Source organism: Canis lupus, chromosome 3, assembly GCF_003254725.2.
Source record: "Canis lupus dingo isolate Sandy chromosome 3, ASM325472v2, whole genome shotgun sequence".
NCBI classification, from domain to species: Eukaryota; Metazoa; Chordata; class Mammalia; order Carnivora; family Canidae; genus Canis; species Canis lupus.
This window is the reverse complement of record NC_064245.1, coordinates 17,584,461-17,600,915: the sequence shown is the minus strand read 5'-3', so window position 1 is coordinate 17,600,915 and position 16,455 is coordinate 17,584,461. Positions and strand designations below refer to the sequence as shown.

The 16,455-nt window shown below is 37.7% G+C and overlaps 1 long non-coding RNA gene across 2 annotated transcripts in view; it reads left to right on the top strand.

The window, feature by feature from the left end:
* LOC112654036 (uncharacterized) overlaps nt 1-16,455 on the top strand; it is a 65,199-nt gene that overhangs the window by 3,142 nt on the left and 45,602 nt on the right. For both annotated transcript variants that reach the window (XR_003132663.3, XR_003132664.3), the window contains exon 2: nt 4,807-4,903. This is a non-coding gene — a long non-coding RNA (uncharacterized LOC112654036). The remainder of the gene's footprint in view (nt 1-4,806; nt 4,904-16,455) is intronic.

The following is a 16,455-nucleotide window of genomic DNA, read 5'->3' as shown; positions in this document are numbered from 1 at the left end:
CGGCTCGCTCGCGGGTACAGTAGGTGCGCGGCTGCGGGAGGGAGGCTCCGGGGCTGTCGGGAGGCCGGGCCTGACTTCTCTCCATCGTGGGCTCCCATTGGCAGGCGGGCTACCGTAAACCCTCGACGTGCGCTCCGGGGCCGCTTACCGAGCTCACCCTAATAGATCCTGAGACAGTGGGGCTCGGGGTGGGGGGGCGGCCAGGGACGGGCGGGAGGCTGTGTGCAAAGCCGGGGAAGGACAAACTGCCGCGTGCACAGCCCGAAGCCTGCGTTCCCGGCACTGCGGGGTTCGGCCCACTGCTCGGATGGAGGGAGGAAAAAGTGATGCGTGAAGGCGGGTGGGGGCAGGGGGGAAGGAAACCGGTTGGGCAAGCGGCCGGCTGCTGAGCTGAGCACGACCTAACGAATTTCAAAAGAAGACGTAATAAAAACCAGACAAGAAATAATGTCCGTAGACACGAGCATTCTTGGCTTGAACTTTTTTTTTTTTTTTTAAAGACCAGTGCGTTGTAGGCAGTTGTGGAAATGAACTCAGGCGAGGCCACAGAAACCTTAGAGGAGAGGACACCGTAAGGAGCCAGAAGCAGAAGCAACTAGAATTTCATCAATGGGTTGTCGTTGTTGTTTTTCAATCAATAGGTTTTGCTTTCTCTTCAACTGTTTTTGTCTTCCATCTCTTAATTAGCAACGAAACGCAACAAAGTTGTTTGCATGATGACGCGGGGGTGGGGTGGGGGGGGGAGGCTGACCACTTCCTAGAAGGAAGAAAAGAGACTTTTTTTTTTTTTTTTTTTTTAAAGACACCACCTCCGGCTAGATGTGCAGTGTATGACATGATTACAACTCTGTCCAGGGGATTAAAAATAGAGTTCGGCCTAAAAAAGTACCACCTTCTACGAGGCAACATGACACAGTGTTTTAGCTGACATCACTTTCACGACATAATAGATCTTCGTTAGAAATTAGTGAAGGCTGTAACCTGGTTTTTAAAAAGCATGCTTTGGTATATGAATAGAGCTTAGTTTTGTAAAGTTCTAATGTTAATTTTTACAGGCCCAATAGCCTTAGACGGTTCAACATCGTAATTCTCATACTAAGTCTCAAGACAAGTACATGTATCTCTCGATTGTGAACATTTTAGTAACAAATGGCAATGTTTTCATAAAATCACACTGGGGTTCAAAGTGTAAGCATAATCTTTTCTAGATTTTTGCAATCAGAACTTTCTAAGAAATGTAGAAGGGAAAAAAATAAGAATCTGGAACTATATATTCATAAACTGTAGAAGGTTTTTGACTGTATTTAATGGTCTTGCTGTTTTCTTGCTTTTGGGGGAAAGTTGACAAGGCCAATTGCCTTATTTGACAAGGCAGTGATCTTGGCCTCAGCATTATATATAAATATGCAAACTATTTGGAGAGCTAATGGCAAGCCATTTATCTCTAATTGAGTTTAGGTGGTTATGTTTAAAGCTATGAATTTGTGTATTTGAGTGGGGAAAAATAGTCTTTTTTTTTTTTTTTTTCTCCTCTTGGTTGACACCTGGTGGAAATTCTAGTGGTTTAAGTGCTTGGGATTTTGTACTAGCCTTAGTGGCAGATACTACTTGGGTTTTTTCGCCACCTAGTGGCAAAATGGTGAATTTGCGAAGATGTCAGTTTCTTAGCTTTAAGGTCAAATGATATTAAGCATTCAAATGACATTGGACAAGAAACGGATTTAACCGTGTAGTACACAATGAGGCCTTCATTAATAAATATTGTTTTAAATTCTTAAAGGCTACTTAACAATGGCTGAATTCTTGAGAATTTTTAGTAAACTTTTCCCAGTAGGAATATAACTTACTTACGAAAAAATAAGTCAGCTTTTTAAATAAACTAGAATTGCATTTAACCAGAAAGAACCCTAAGAGATTTACTTGTAGTTTGGAAAATTGTTTTACTATATTTAATGATTCATTCCTGTGACTATCATGCTTTATTCCTTCTCTTTGAAGCTTTTAGGATATTATCGTCTTTATTATTTACTTTGCCATTTCTCTTTATTTTCTTTTTACTCTGTCTTCCTAAACATTGATCACTGACCAGTTGCCAGGAAGTTTTTATCCCCTATCATTTTTACTTAAGATCCTACTCAGCCTAAATATTACCTTTCTTTGTTTTGGATTTGGTCACCTAACTCTTTCTTACATGTCTAAACTTGAGTTTACTTGCTTCATTTTGTTTACTTCCTCCTATTTATTCAAACCATGAAAACGCCAGAAACAACAAACAACTCTGGCACCCCTAAATTCCTGTTTATGTTTTATTTTTTTTTTAAAGTTTAAGTAATTTCTACACCCAATGTGCAGTTCAAACTCACAATCCTGAGATCGAGTCGCATGCCCTTCTGACTGAGCCAGCCAGGCGCCCCTATGCTTTCATGTCTAAAAGAAAAAAAAAAACAAAACACTTGGACTAAATTTTGGACTGTTTTCTTTCCTGGCTTTTGTAACCTCCCCTTTTCAAAACTCCTTGTTTAAAAATCTGCCTTTAGATAAGTTGAAATGTTGTATTGTAGCTGTTATTGTGGTCTTCTGGACTTGTCTCACTAGGCCCTTATTGTATTTTGCATTAAGTTTAAGCTATTCATCTTTACCACCAAGGCTCTTTCCTAGCACCCCAGCCTACGTCTCATATGCCATCTCCTCCTACTCATCTGCTAACTCTCTATACTCCTGTCAAGTACATCTTCTGTCCCTTTGTTAGCCTGTCTTGCTGTTGCCAGTGTGAAGTTACATGCTGCTTTCTCTGCCCAGAACAACATCCCACTGCTGTTTTCTCCTTCCCTTCTTCTAACCCCTTTACTAGACTCAGCTGGCACAACTGAATAAAATTCCAACTAGACAGAATAACGAGCACCTCCTTCCTTTTTTAAAGCTTCATCAGAGCTTAAAATAGAAATCTGTCTTTATGGTATTTGTTTCTTGGATTTTAAATTCAATGGCTGTTCCGCCTTACTGTACAAAGGAGTAAACCCAATCTCAAGAACTCTGTCTAGGGGCACCTGGGTGGCTCAGTTGGTTAAGCATCTGCCTTTGGCTGAGGTCGTGATCCCAGGGTTCTGGGAGTAAGTCTGCACTGGGTTTCCTGCTCAGCAGCGGGTGGGTTGGGGTGGGAAGGTGGGGAGTGAGGGGGTTGGTCTTCTCCCTCTCTCTCTGCTGCTCTCCCTGCGTGTGCTCTCTGAAATAAATAAATCAAATCTTCAAAAACAACTTCTAAAACTGACAAATGATAATCACTATCAAGACACTTCATATTGATGTGGTATGTAAAAATTACTGCCAAGTCTGGAGTTTTTCACATATCAAAATGCTTGATATTATTTTTAAAAAAGCAAGCTATCTCAACTTCTCTTTTTCTCCCTCCCTCTCTAAAAACAACTATCCCCCCACCAAAAAAAAAAAAAAATACCCTCAAAAACTTGTTATTTATTGTCACTATTTTTCCACTGTTTAATGGAAGCATTTTCCAAGGGTCTGCTATGTAAAGTTAGTTTTATTTATTGATGTTAATTATTATACTTATGCTATCATGACTTAAAAATGGCGAGAGAGAATTATTGCTTGTCATTCATCTGAATCAGCTCAGTTTTCCTATTTTTCCTGTTGTTGAGGAATTTTACTTGCTACGACTTTGAAGAAGTAGCTATGATGAAGGAAGCGTTTGTTGGGAAAAGCTGTAAGAAGGAGGGGCAATTTAAGTTTAAAATTTTGCTGGGGACTCACTACCTCCAGAATTCTAAGTGTTTCAAATGACCTTTTGTTTCAGGGTCATGATACAGGTTAGATGATAGCTAAACTTTGAAATCATACAGTCTGTGGCTTAGTAAATTCACATGTTGCTAATCAGCAATTGGTTTTCTATTTTCTGTTTTTGTAACACAATTTTTTTTTTTTTTTGGTTTATGTATAAACTCTACATTTCAGGGGAAACATTAGGCAACTGAAATTTTCTGCCCCAAATTGATATGTAATTGATACAACCCACTGATAATTGATTTCTGTAATCAGGTATGGATTTGAAATTATTTTGCTGTGGGGAGTCTGATAGGACCTTAAATGCTTTACTATTTGGGACTTTGAAACACATGAAAAGTTTTGTGGGCATGAAGTAAACATGCTGTTGTAAAGATGCACAAAACAAAGTGTCTCAAATGAGGAACAGAATTAAATCATGAATAATTTACAAATTGAAATAATATAGTCTATCTTGGTCTTTAAAAAGTGGGAGTAATGCTTTGGTAAAGCTAAAATAGTTTTGTAAGCTCAGAAAGGTCAAAGTATAAGAAGAAACTGAACTGAGGGGCACCTGGGTGGCTCAGCGGTTGAGCATTTGCCTTTGGATCAGGGCCTGGTCCCAGGGTCCTGGGATTGAGTCCCAAATCAGGCTCCCCATAGGGAGCCTGCTTCTCCCTCCTGTGTTTCTACCTCTCTCTCTGTGTCTCTCATGAATAAATAAATAAAATCTTAAAAAGAAAAGAAAAAAAAAAAAAAGAAACTGAATTGAGCCTGGACCCATCCCTCAGGTCTTTCTGCAAATGAAGAGGAAGGAGAGAAAAACCTTTTAGGGAGAGTTACTTGATAGATAAGTGGCCAATGGGAGATTACTGAAGGAGAAAGAATGATTATAAAATACAGTCATGTTCCTAAAGAGGATAATGTGGGAAGGAACAAAAGACCATACTCTTAATGTTTTTAGCGCTACCCTTTCTCAACTTCACGAACCTCGGTGATTTTGTGTTCTAATCGCATTGTTTTATTCAGTGTCTTTGCAGGGATGTTCAATCCAAATGAAACATAATGAAATGAAGTGTTGGCTGCTGGCTCAGAGACAGTGGTGACCATTAGAGAACAAAGCTGGGTAAGTGGCCTATGGAAAAATCATTGAAACATTGGTAAGAAAGACCCATCAGAGAGGGTGAAGGTGAAGGGCAAAGATCTGTATTCTCATGGAGGAGGAGGATGGGGAAGGATGACGGGACCGTTATGGTAGACAGTCCGGAGGTTTCTCAGTGGTCAGGCTTACATTCAGAGAGTAGACATGGTACGGGCATGGCTGTTAATGATCAGCAAGTCAAGGAGACTTTTTGGGGGATCAGAAAGCCTGACTGAAAACAGAAAATGGAGAGGGGCAGGCTTGGTGGGATGAAGAAGGTTTTTCTTTTATAGGTATATAAAAGACTTAACATGTATTGACCAACAAGTCCAGAAAACACCAGCTTTTAGGCTAAGTGGGGTGTGTGTGTATGAGAGAGAGAGAGAGAGAGAGAGAGAGAGAGGTCATCATTATAACAACCAGAATACTAGTATATTTTATGGCAGCCATTGTACTTTCTAGTTATTATCTTATTTGGTCCTCTTAATAGCACTGTGAGGTAAATACACTCATATCCATCTTATAAACAAGGAAATAAACTTGGAATGACAAAGTAACTTGCCCAAACCCATACAGCTAGTAACAGATGATTCTCAGATTTGAATTTATGCTCTTAATCAGTAGGCCATGCTGAAAGCAAGGCAGTAGGCTTGTTTATTGATAAGCCTCCAAGAAAGCCTTTGTAATCGTCCTCCCCTCCCCTAGTTTGGATTATATGTTTCTCTTCCTCGTTCACAGAACCTTTTGAAAACCCTGTTTCTTAACAGGATTTTATTTGGTTTGTTTTTACTCTCTCTTCCATAAGAGAGAGTAAAACCATTCCGAACCTCTCAGGGGTACTCTTCATATCTTATCTAGGGCTCAAGAGTTAATCATTTTTCTGTCTCCAATACTTAGCATAGTGCCTGGCACATAGTACACACTCAATAAATGTTTACTGATCTGTGATAAATTGATAAAGGAACATTATCTGTAAGCAATCTTCTGTTATAAGAATCTTATGGGAAAATTTTCCAGATATCCACTTGAAAGCACCTGAGACTGATGAATGAAAAATGAAATATAAGTTCAAGCCATCATTTTATAAATGTGTGCTGATTGCCTCAATGTCCTCATCATGATGTATTGTCCAATCTCCGTTGAAGTAAATAAAATTTAGTGCATTAGCTAAAATTTTATGGTTTTAGTTTTTATTTATTTTTTAAAAGATTTTATTTATTTATTCATGAGAGACACAGAGAGAGAGAGGCTGAGACACATGCAGAGGGAGAAGCAGGCTCCATCCTGGGAGCCCGATGTGGGACTTGATCTTGGGTCTCCGGGATCATGCCCTGAGCTGAAGGCAGATGCTCAACCGCTGAGCCACCTAGGCATCCCAAGTTTTATGGTTTTAAAGTAATAATCATGTTAAAAATGCATATATCACCTTTCAGCATTTTTTACTTATATTTAGTATATTATTTACAACTAACGAACAAAGAATCTTCCAGCCTGCTTTTGATTGCTTTAGAAAAATACTATTGTGTGCCATAGCAGAGAGCGCAATACCTGGCTGTAAGAATTTGGGAAGTTCAATGAAACTTGTGATATTGCTTTCTGTATTTTTAACATAGTTTCACAGCTGACATTTAATAAAAGTATTCTGAACAGATTTGCAAATAGATCATAGAAAGGTTTATTTCAAAAATCTTGATTTTGTAATATTTTATTTGGTATATACATGGAGATTATATGTAGGTGATATCTATCTTGGAAATTAAAATCACTAAATACATTTCTGAAGACAAACACTTTTTCGTTCGTAAGTTTGGTAAATCTGACAGTCGGGTATGTGAAAACCTGGTCACTAAAAATCTATATTATTTAAAAATGATTTTGCATATTTTTCAAATATATTTTTATTTTTAAAAACAGTGAAATAATTAGATGGAAAATACTACAATATTTGCTGTGGAGACACAAACTTTTCTGGATTCATGAATAAAAATGTGATATAATCTTCTGGATTCTTACAAGGTAGTAGAAAGCCTGAGCAATCTCAAGTGCTGTGGATTACATTTTTAAAAGAGTTTGTATTTAAATTCCAGTTAATATACAGGGTTATATTAATTTCAGATGTACAATTTGGTGATTCATCACTTCCATACAATACCTAGTACTGATCATGACAAGTGCACACCTTAATCCTTATCACCTATTTCACCCATCCACCCACCCACCTCCCCTCTGGTAAACATCAGTGCTTTCTCTATAGTTTAGAGTCTGTTTCTGGTTTGTCTCTCTCTCATATTTTCCTTCCCTTTGCTTTTTTGTTTTGTTTCTTAAATTGCAGTGGATTAAATGTGTTTGTGTAAAATTAACTTCTGAACTAGTAAATTAATTTTCCTTCAATAATTATAAGAAAAGCTCTAAGAATGTGTTTAAAATATTGTTTTGCATAATTTACTAAATAAAGGAGATCAATGATAAAATCATATAATTAACAAAGGTAAAATATGGTAGTTAAGTTTAGAGAAAGAATGTGGTCAGTGAGTAGAAATGTATGATCATGTATGCAATTGTAAATTTTTACCTCTGGCAGCTGGAATTTTTAGTTTAAAATTTATAAAAGACAATTTAAGAGAGCTAGAAAATACCCACATATACTTCTTCACAATTATGGGACTCAGAAGACCTTTTTATGTATTGTATGCAATGTCCAATCTGTCAGTGTAGGTCCCATTAAGTAATTGAAATGTTATTTTTTACAATAGGGATTTTTCCCCCAAATAATGTTTAGTTATTAATAAATAACCATTTAAATGATAGAAACATTGTCTTCCACAAATCTTTATATTTGGCCCTCATTGTTTTATAATATTTTAAAAGGATATCTTCTTATAAATATACTATATTTACCATACAGTTTATGTGTAGAATTTGCTGTGGGGACTTATATGTGTTTACTCACTAGGACAGAAAGGAAAGAAATATTCTATGCCTGAGCAGTGCTAATAATTTCTGGTATTATCTCATTTCTCAGAAGATAACTTTCTGTTAGAGCATGTTTTTTTTTAAAGCAAATAAATAAAATGAAAAATAAGAATCGTAAAGAGACTTGTTATATTGTGTTAAGAAGAGACAATTTTTATCTCTGCTTGATAAGTAGGATACATAGAAAAAAAATCAGAAGATTGGCTATGAAAAGAAGACAATTTTAAGGAGCACTAGAAGAAATATGCCTTTAACTACTTACATAGTTCTTAAAACATAAAATGATGAATATGGTGGGCTAAGCCTTTACCTGCTTTATATCATTTGATAATAATAGTGCAATTATCCTCATTTTACGGATGGAGAAACTGAAGCTTAGAAAGGTCTAGTAGCTTGCTCAAGGTCACACCCCCAAATGGCAAAGTTATCTTTACAGGATTTACTGTTTAAGGGTAAATATAAGCAAATAGTTACAATAAAGACGTGTGTACAATAGATATATGTTACTTAGAAGAACTAACATAGTATTAGGAAGCATCTAGCAAAGGTATTGAATCCTGATACAGGGCTCAGGCAGAGCTTTCCCAGAAGAGTTGAGATTCACTAGAGATGAGAGGGAAGTATCATCTAGATCAATCTAGAGAAGTAAATGGAACATATGATTCATTGTCTGTTTTTTTTTTTTTTTTTAGATTTTATTTATTTATTCATGAAAGACACAGAGAAAGGCAGAGACATAGACGGAGGGAGAAGCAGACTCCTGGTGGGGAGCCTGATTTGGGACTTGATCCCAGGACCCCAGGATCACGACCTATGCCAAAGGCAGATGCTCAACCACTGAGCCATCCAGGTGCCTCTGTGATTCATTGTCCTATTTGGGACACTAGTGAGCATGAAAGGGAGGCCAAAAATAACCAGGTTTGTCCAACAGAAATAAACAAAAAGCATCCTGGGCAAACCAGAATGTGTGGTAGTCTAAGGAGTTTGGATTTCATTCTAGAAGCATTCAAGAACATCGAAGGATTTTCAAGCAGGATGACATGAACAGATTTATGTTTTGGAATAACTGAGACTGATGCTGGAAAATGGATTGGAGGAAATTTATAGATTATTTTAGGAGGCTGTTTTGGTAGCACAGGGGAGTGTGATGGTGGCCAGAATTGCGTAATATTAGATGAAAGGGAAATGGATTAAGTTTAAGAGAGATTTAGGATGCAGAATCATTATAATGTGGGGTGTAATTGGATATGGGTTTGGAGGGAGCCATATATATTAACAGGATGTATATTGTAGTGGAGGGAAAGGGAAGTCAAGGATGACACTGGATTTCTGGATAAGCAACTTGAGTGAGTGGTGGAGCCATTCACTGAGTTGAGGAACATGGGAGGAGTGAGGGTGCTAATGATTTTACTTTTGTTCAGTTTTATATTTGTTCATTTTTAATTTTTTTGATTTTTAAAATTTTGAAACATTAAAAAATGTATAGAAATTTGCAGACACAGTACAACATGTTTTTTCCAAAACCATTTGAAAGTAACTTCCAGTATTATGCTTCACCACTCCTAAATACTTTACTATGTATTTCCTACCAACAAGGACATTGCCTTTGTAACTATAATGAAACAATGAAAATCAAGTCATTGATGATAATTATATATTACTACCATCTGATCCTCAAATCACAATCAAGTTTGCCACTTGTCTCAATCCTGACCTTTAAAACAGAAGGATATAGTTAAGAGTCATCTGTTGCATATAGTTATAATACATCTTTAGCCTCTTTCAGTTGGGAACAGCAGTAAAGCCATTTCTAGTTTTCAGTGACCTTGACATTTTAAAGATTACAGACCAGTTATTTTACAGAACGTACCTCTGGGCCTTTTCCAACTGGAGACGTTAGACCCTAACATCTTAGGGCATCTATTGTATGAAAAAATTAACTTCTTTCAATATACCTAGAATGATGTTAATTATGTGCTATTCTTGAGAGAGTTGAGAAAATAGTCACTGTGTTCTGTGGTTCATTTGAAAAAGACTGAATTAATAGATTTGGGGAGGAATACCTTAAAAGTGATACTGTTTTCTCCACATTGAATCCTATCAGATGACACGCAGTTTTGATTTATCCCATTACTAATGCTCACTTGAGTAAGGATGTGTCTCTTAGGATTCTTAACTATTTAGTTTTTTTTTTTTTTCCTTCCTTGGTAATTAATAGGTATTTTGTAGGGAAGTTCTTTGAGGCTTTGCAAATAGCCCATTTCTCATCAAACTTTCAATTTAGTCATTTATTTATTTATAGTACTAGTGATTAATATGGGTTTTAATTCTTTACTGTCATTTATCCTAGTATTCAAATTGTTCCCAGTTTAGCTAGTGGAAGCCCCTTGCAGGTGGTTTATGTGTTCTCTTGACACGTCTCTAGCACTTTGTTTTACTTCTTTCCTTCTGGCATAAGATATGAACAAGGTCATTTTGTACTTCCCCTACCCTAGTCCTGGAATTAGCCATTTTAGCCCTGAATAACATTTAGTGGAAAATAACATTTAGAAGACAAAGCCTGGGTAAAGTCAAGTGTACTTACTCTTGGAGTGTGATGCTTCAGTGTTTTTCAGTGGAGAGAGCTAAGCTTTATATGCCCATATATATGAATGAATGTCCACACATTTGGATTTCATCTGTCTATCCATCTATTAAACCGTGAATGTATACTGATAACATTAGTTTTAATCTAGCATGTCAGGGTTTATTCTAATTTTTTCCCTTTCCATATATGTAACCCCTTTCCTTGCTGCTGAGAAACCTGGCTCCCACGGGCCTGATTATATGACTTATATTCCCAGTCCTTCTGTATGTAATCATTATCTCCTTTCCACCGCCATCCCCTCTCCTCTGTAGGTGCACTATTCCCCTGTGCAGGCTCTGTCATCCATGCCAGACTGCCCCTGTATATGGGCAAATTCTCACCCTACTCAGGCTTGGCCTCTCTACACTGGACTAAACTTTGTGTGGAGACATCTTTATCCAGTATCAGGTGGGCTCCCCACTTCCCCCAACTTGTTCCACAAGCAGGGCAGATATGCAACTATTTCAGTTTAGTTGTTAATGAAAAAGAAAGGGAAGTAGCTAAAAGGTCCCTCATTCAGGAAAGACTTGTTTTTGATAAGATGACAATCTGAGGGCAAATTTAAAGATGTAAAAGAGATAGGATTAGTTTTTGTTTTTTAAAGATTTTATTTATTTATTTATTCATAGAGACGCACACACAGAGAGAGAGGGCAAAGACACAGGCAGAGGGAAAAGCAGGCTCCATGCAGGAAACCCAACATGGGACTCGATCCAGGATCACACCCCGGGCTGCAGGCGGCGCTAAACCGCTGCGCCACTGGGGCTGCCCAGGATTAGTTTTAAATATGAGGAAAGACCAAGTTCCCACTTCAATAGGAGGAGAGGAGAGAATGGCTTCAATACAGATTGGTTTGAAAATTTCCTGGCTGGAAGAAGAGTGACTTTCTATCTTATGGCTTTTAGTTTCTCTGTGCAGATTGCTGAGAAGTAGTGATTTAGTTGGAGCTTTGAGGAAACTAGAGAGAGTTTTGAAATCCCTGGAGAGAACGAGAAAGTGAAATGAGCAAAAACAAAACAAACACAAATTTCTGAGTATTATGGAAGATCTGAGAATCAAAAATGAAAATGAGTTAAGACACCCACCTGAATGGTTGCAGTGTTTTCTTTAGCAGGTGCCAGCGATAGGAGTGGAGAAGGCAGTTTTTATGAGGCAAACAGTTAAATAGAAAAACATGACACAGGTAAGTTGAAGATATTGGGTTAATGTGAAGGAAATGAATGTTGAATATTGGAATGTTGAAATGAGTAGTTATTAAGAAAATAAAGGAAGAGAGGAGGGGTATGGAAGAGGGATAGTAGATGGGTCAATGGTCCATTTCAAGGTCCTTGTGTGACTTTGTCCCAAGCAATCAGAAACCAACTTTAACTTAAGAGTATTTGTATAAGGGTAGGGAGGTGAAGGATTTGTTATGAGTATATTGGGTAGCTCACCGAATTAAAAGTCAGGCTGAAAAATTTTGCCTCAGAAATACAGGAAGCATGTGGTTTTGGTGTTGTAGTTATTAGGAAACCTCTTTAGATGACCAGTACTGGAATGAATCAGCTCTATTATCAATCTATTCTTGCTCATGATTCAGATACCAAGAAGAAAATTTAAAGTTTAAATGACTTGGGTCTTGTTCTCACCCTCTTGGACAGGAGAATAGGGTTCTACCAAGAAGGATGAAATAGGATAGAAACAGTTCCTAAAGGAAAACAAAAGTATTAAGAGAGGTAGAATGGATGCTTTTGGTGCCAAAAACAAGAGATGACTTGACGGGATGAGCAATGGGTGTTATTCTGTATGTTGACAAATTGAACACCAATAAAAAGTAAATTTATTTAAAAACAAAAACAAAAAAACGAAAACAAGAGATGTTCAGCTTTGGTAGATTGCATGTGTGGTATTGAATTTATGTAGGCTAAAGTATAATTTCACAGGAAGGGGAAGATGATGAATAGAATGCTAATCATTTTTTTTTACTTTTTTTTTAAATTACAAAACTAATACATGTACCTTGTAAAAATAATTAAAACCACTCTCCTCCCCCATATATCCAATGAATGTGAAAGTAAGACAGCAAAAGGGAGAAATAGGTAGAAGGTGTTAGAATTGTTACAGGTTTTCTTTTCCTTTGGTGCCCGTGGTTCTTGGTCACTGCTTGGGAGAATGAAGAGGTAGACCAGACAGTGGTGGGCAGCAAAGCAAAGTTTATTGAGCGATGGTAAAGTAAGAGTACAAAGCTCCCAAAGAGAGAGGAGACCAGAGAGGGTTGCCACTGGAGTTTCTAAGTCTAGTGGTTTTTATGGAGTTGTTGGTGGGCTGTTTTAATCTGATTAACCCTGCCATGAACCTGTGATCCAAACAGGTTTTTGTTTTCTATCTATCATGTGGGAAAAGGTGGAGGGCTCCTTCCATGGTGGGTGTAAAATCCTTTTAAGGGTGGTTTCCTCTTAGGGCAGGGCAGGAGGGGGACCCTTGTCACTCACTGCCTGCTTTTCTTCCAACTATCCTTCATCAGAATGACTTGAAAATCATGATTTGAACGTTTTCTGTGGTTCAGCTCTGTCATAAACACTATGGATATGGAAGTGAATAATGAAAAAAAAAGTGAATAATGAGAGTTTAGTCTTTTGCTCATAAAATAAAATTCAAAACAGTACATTGAAAACTTGAAGGCCTTAATACAAATCTAAGGTTTGCTTTACTAAAAACATCTTTAAAAAAAATTTATTTGGTGGGTGGAAGGAGAGCAGAGGGAGAGGGAGAGAAAGGGGAAAGAATCTCAAGCACACTTCACACTGAGCTTAGAGCCTGACCCTGGGCTCGATCTCACTACCTCAAGATCACAACCTAAACCAAAACCAAGAGTAGATGCTCAACTGACTAAGCTACCCAGGTACCCAGGTGCCCCTAAAAATGTCTCCTTTTAAAAAGGACATAGATAAATAAGTATGTGGCTTCAATTTATTATATAAAATCAAATATGAATGATTTTTTAATTCTTTTAAAATCTTTTTTCCTAATTCCTGCATTTAAGAATTGACTTGTTTTTTATTATTGTAGTTCTTTTCATTGTCCACTATTTTTGAGATAATGTGTGACCCCCTCCCTCCTCCCAAAACCCCTCCCAGCCTGCTTTAGAAAGTCAGCATTTGATTGATTGATCAATCAATCCCTGGGTGGCTCAGCGGTTTAGCGCCTGCCTTTGGCTCAGGACGTGATCCTGGAGTCCCAGGATTGAGTTCCAGGATTGAGTCCCAGGATTGAGTCCTGGGATTGAGTCCTGCATCGGTCTCCCTGCATGGAGCCTGCTTCTTCCTCTGCCTGTGTTTCTGCCTCTCTCTCTCTCTATCTCTCATGAATAAATAAATAAAATCTTAAAAAAAAAAAGTCAGCATTTTAGTGTAAACAGTTTTACTGAGTAGACTCTACTTGGTGGATATTAACACAATAATGTTTTTATTTTTCTCCAATCACAATTCCCAGTAGTGCTTTGTAGAAATCTCCCAAGACAATTTCTTGGGCATATTCCACATCTTTCTCATCACTTTCAGTTATTAAAAAAACAAAGCAAAACCAAACTAATTTCACTCCAGTGTAAAAATCCAGTCTCAAATCTGATTTCAAGTATAATCCTCTCAGTTGCCTCTGCCAGCATCTAACTCCTCTGTTGGGGAAGAGGAATATAAGAGATGGCAGGGACTGCTTATTGGAGATGAGGAAGTACCCTTACCCACAAGAAAGTGCATGATTCTGTTGCTACTGGTGTTGCTGAGGATGTGGTGGTCTTCTCATAACTTTGTGCAATTTTTAGTGCTGTTTGGCTTCACCTTGGAGGATATGGGCCTTCTCTATGGAGATGTCAGAGGAGGTACCCATGTTGTCCTTTAGTCCTGCCTTTGGTCCACATTTCACTCCCCATAAGAAACAAGCTGTCAGGTAACCCTAGGGCTTGGGCTTTCCCCTCTCTCCTCAGTATTTCTTTGTATTGAGTCAAGCATGGAAGTCCTCTTCTGCACCTTCTGATGGGTCAAGAAACTGGAAACATGTTGGAAGTTTCCTCCACATTTTTCTTAAATTCCTTATAACATGGTCTCGTTTTGTCCCTCTTGGGCTCAGCCAGCAAGTGCTTCTCCTTCAAAATCTCCAGAAAAGGAGGAGGCACAATTCTTAGTGTTCAGATATGCTCCCAAATTCCAAACGACATAGGTCAGGTTCTCTGCCAGACTCCCTCATGGGGCTCACTGCACTTTGAAGACAGGCTTCAAATTGGTCTCTAGGTCCCTGACTATAAATATTTAGCTAAGTAGGAGGCTGTCAATCTTCCTGCCTTGCCAACACTCACATTCTGCTTTTCACTGGAACTCCCTGTTTACTTGGCTTCTGGTGGGTTGAGGGGATGTACTTTTCTGCCCATTTAGGGCTGACATGTTGGTTGGGAATAGGAGAGGTGGTCCCTTTGCCTCAGGGCAAAGGTTTTTGGATAAGTCCTCAGGGAGGCTTTTGTCCCCAGTGGTTGGAGAGGCCTTTGGAAGTATGAAATCCTTATACTATTTTGTTATCCTTTTTTTGGTCAGAATAACCAATTCCAAGACAACAAGAAAGATCTCATTCAATATTCAATTATTATAGCACAAAACTAAATGATATCTTTCATTCTTACTTGACCTTGCATTATACAATGAAAAGGAAAAAAACAAACAAACAAACCACAAACTAACCCATGGGATGTGACGAACCAAATTTTTTCGGTGCCTAAAATTTTGAGTTAAGTATGTTTAGAGCAGCATTGATTTTCCAAGGTCATCAGAAATACTGTTAGTGAATAATATTATAGTTGCTTTGTCTGAATTCCTTTTGGAATATGACAGGTATAAGATGGATGTCAGAGTGAGGGAGAGAAGTTAGGCCTACTATTATATCATTAGTCAAAAATATAGCTCAGTAACAATGTTTGGCTTTAACTGTTTTTATTATTAGGGCTTTGCATATAATAAGCAGGTTGGCATTGATTTAAAAACAATAAATAGATGTCCCTTTAAGACCCTTGAAAGATGTTTGCAAAATTTAAATAGATGTTAAAATGTACTTGTTAATCTTATGCCTCATAGTCCCCTTAACAGAGGTTTGAATAAAGAAGTATTTTAGGTTCTGGCTTAAATATGAAGATGGTTTTAAGCATTCCCAGTGGCGAACAAATATAATGATTATCATTCCCAGAGCAGTACTGTCTTCAAACTTTCTCAGCTGAATTCTTTCTGAGTGACATTTCTGCTATCCGTATCCTTCTTGTTAAGAACTCAATAATGGACTAGGTTAATTAGAGATAGGTAATCTTACCTTGTATTAATCATCCTTCTGTCAGAATAAATTAACCTTTTTAGCTCCTATTTTCTGGAATTCCCAGCCTCCATAGATACTGTTCTCGAGGCATTAGATAGCCTCATAAAATTTTAAACTCATTTGAATTTAGAAATATCCATTACTGATAGAATTATTAAACTTAATAATCATGGAGATTTACTCTGAGATCATTGAAGATTAGACTAATTCAGGTACCATATCAGCTTGTTTCTTCCTACCTGTGTGATCTGGGGAAATTCAGTTATCATCTCTGAGTTTTCATTTCCTGACTTAAAGAATGGGAATAATTATATTCACCTCAAATTGTAGAAATAAAAACGGACAGCACTTACAGTGGATTCTGAAATACACTGCTGAAATGTTTGGGATTGTATTATTTTGAAATGGTCAAGTCCGAAGATTTCACTTTTTGTACTGTTAGTGTTAACTGATCACTAATATCTTGGATCCTTTTCCCTAGCTCCTTTTGTATCATTGTCAGGAAGCAAAATAATGGCAAAAAGTTGTATGAGAGGGTATTCGGTACATGTGTGGCCCAGGCAGCAGATTTATCAGTCAGTCCATGGAAGAATAGAGCTCATGGGGCTGG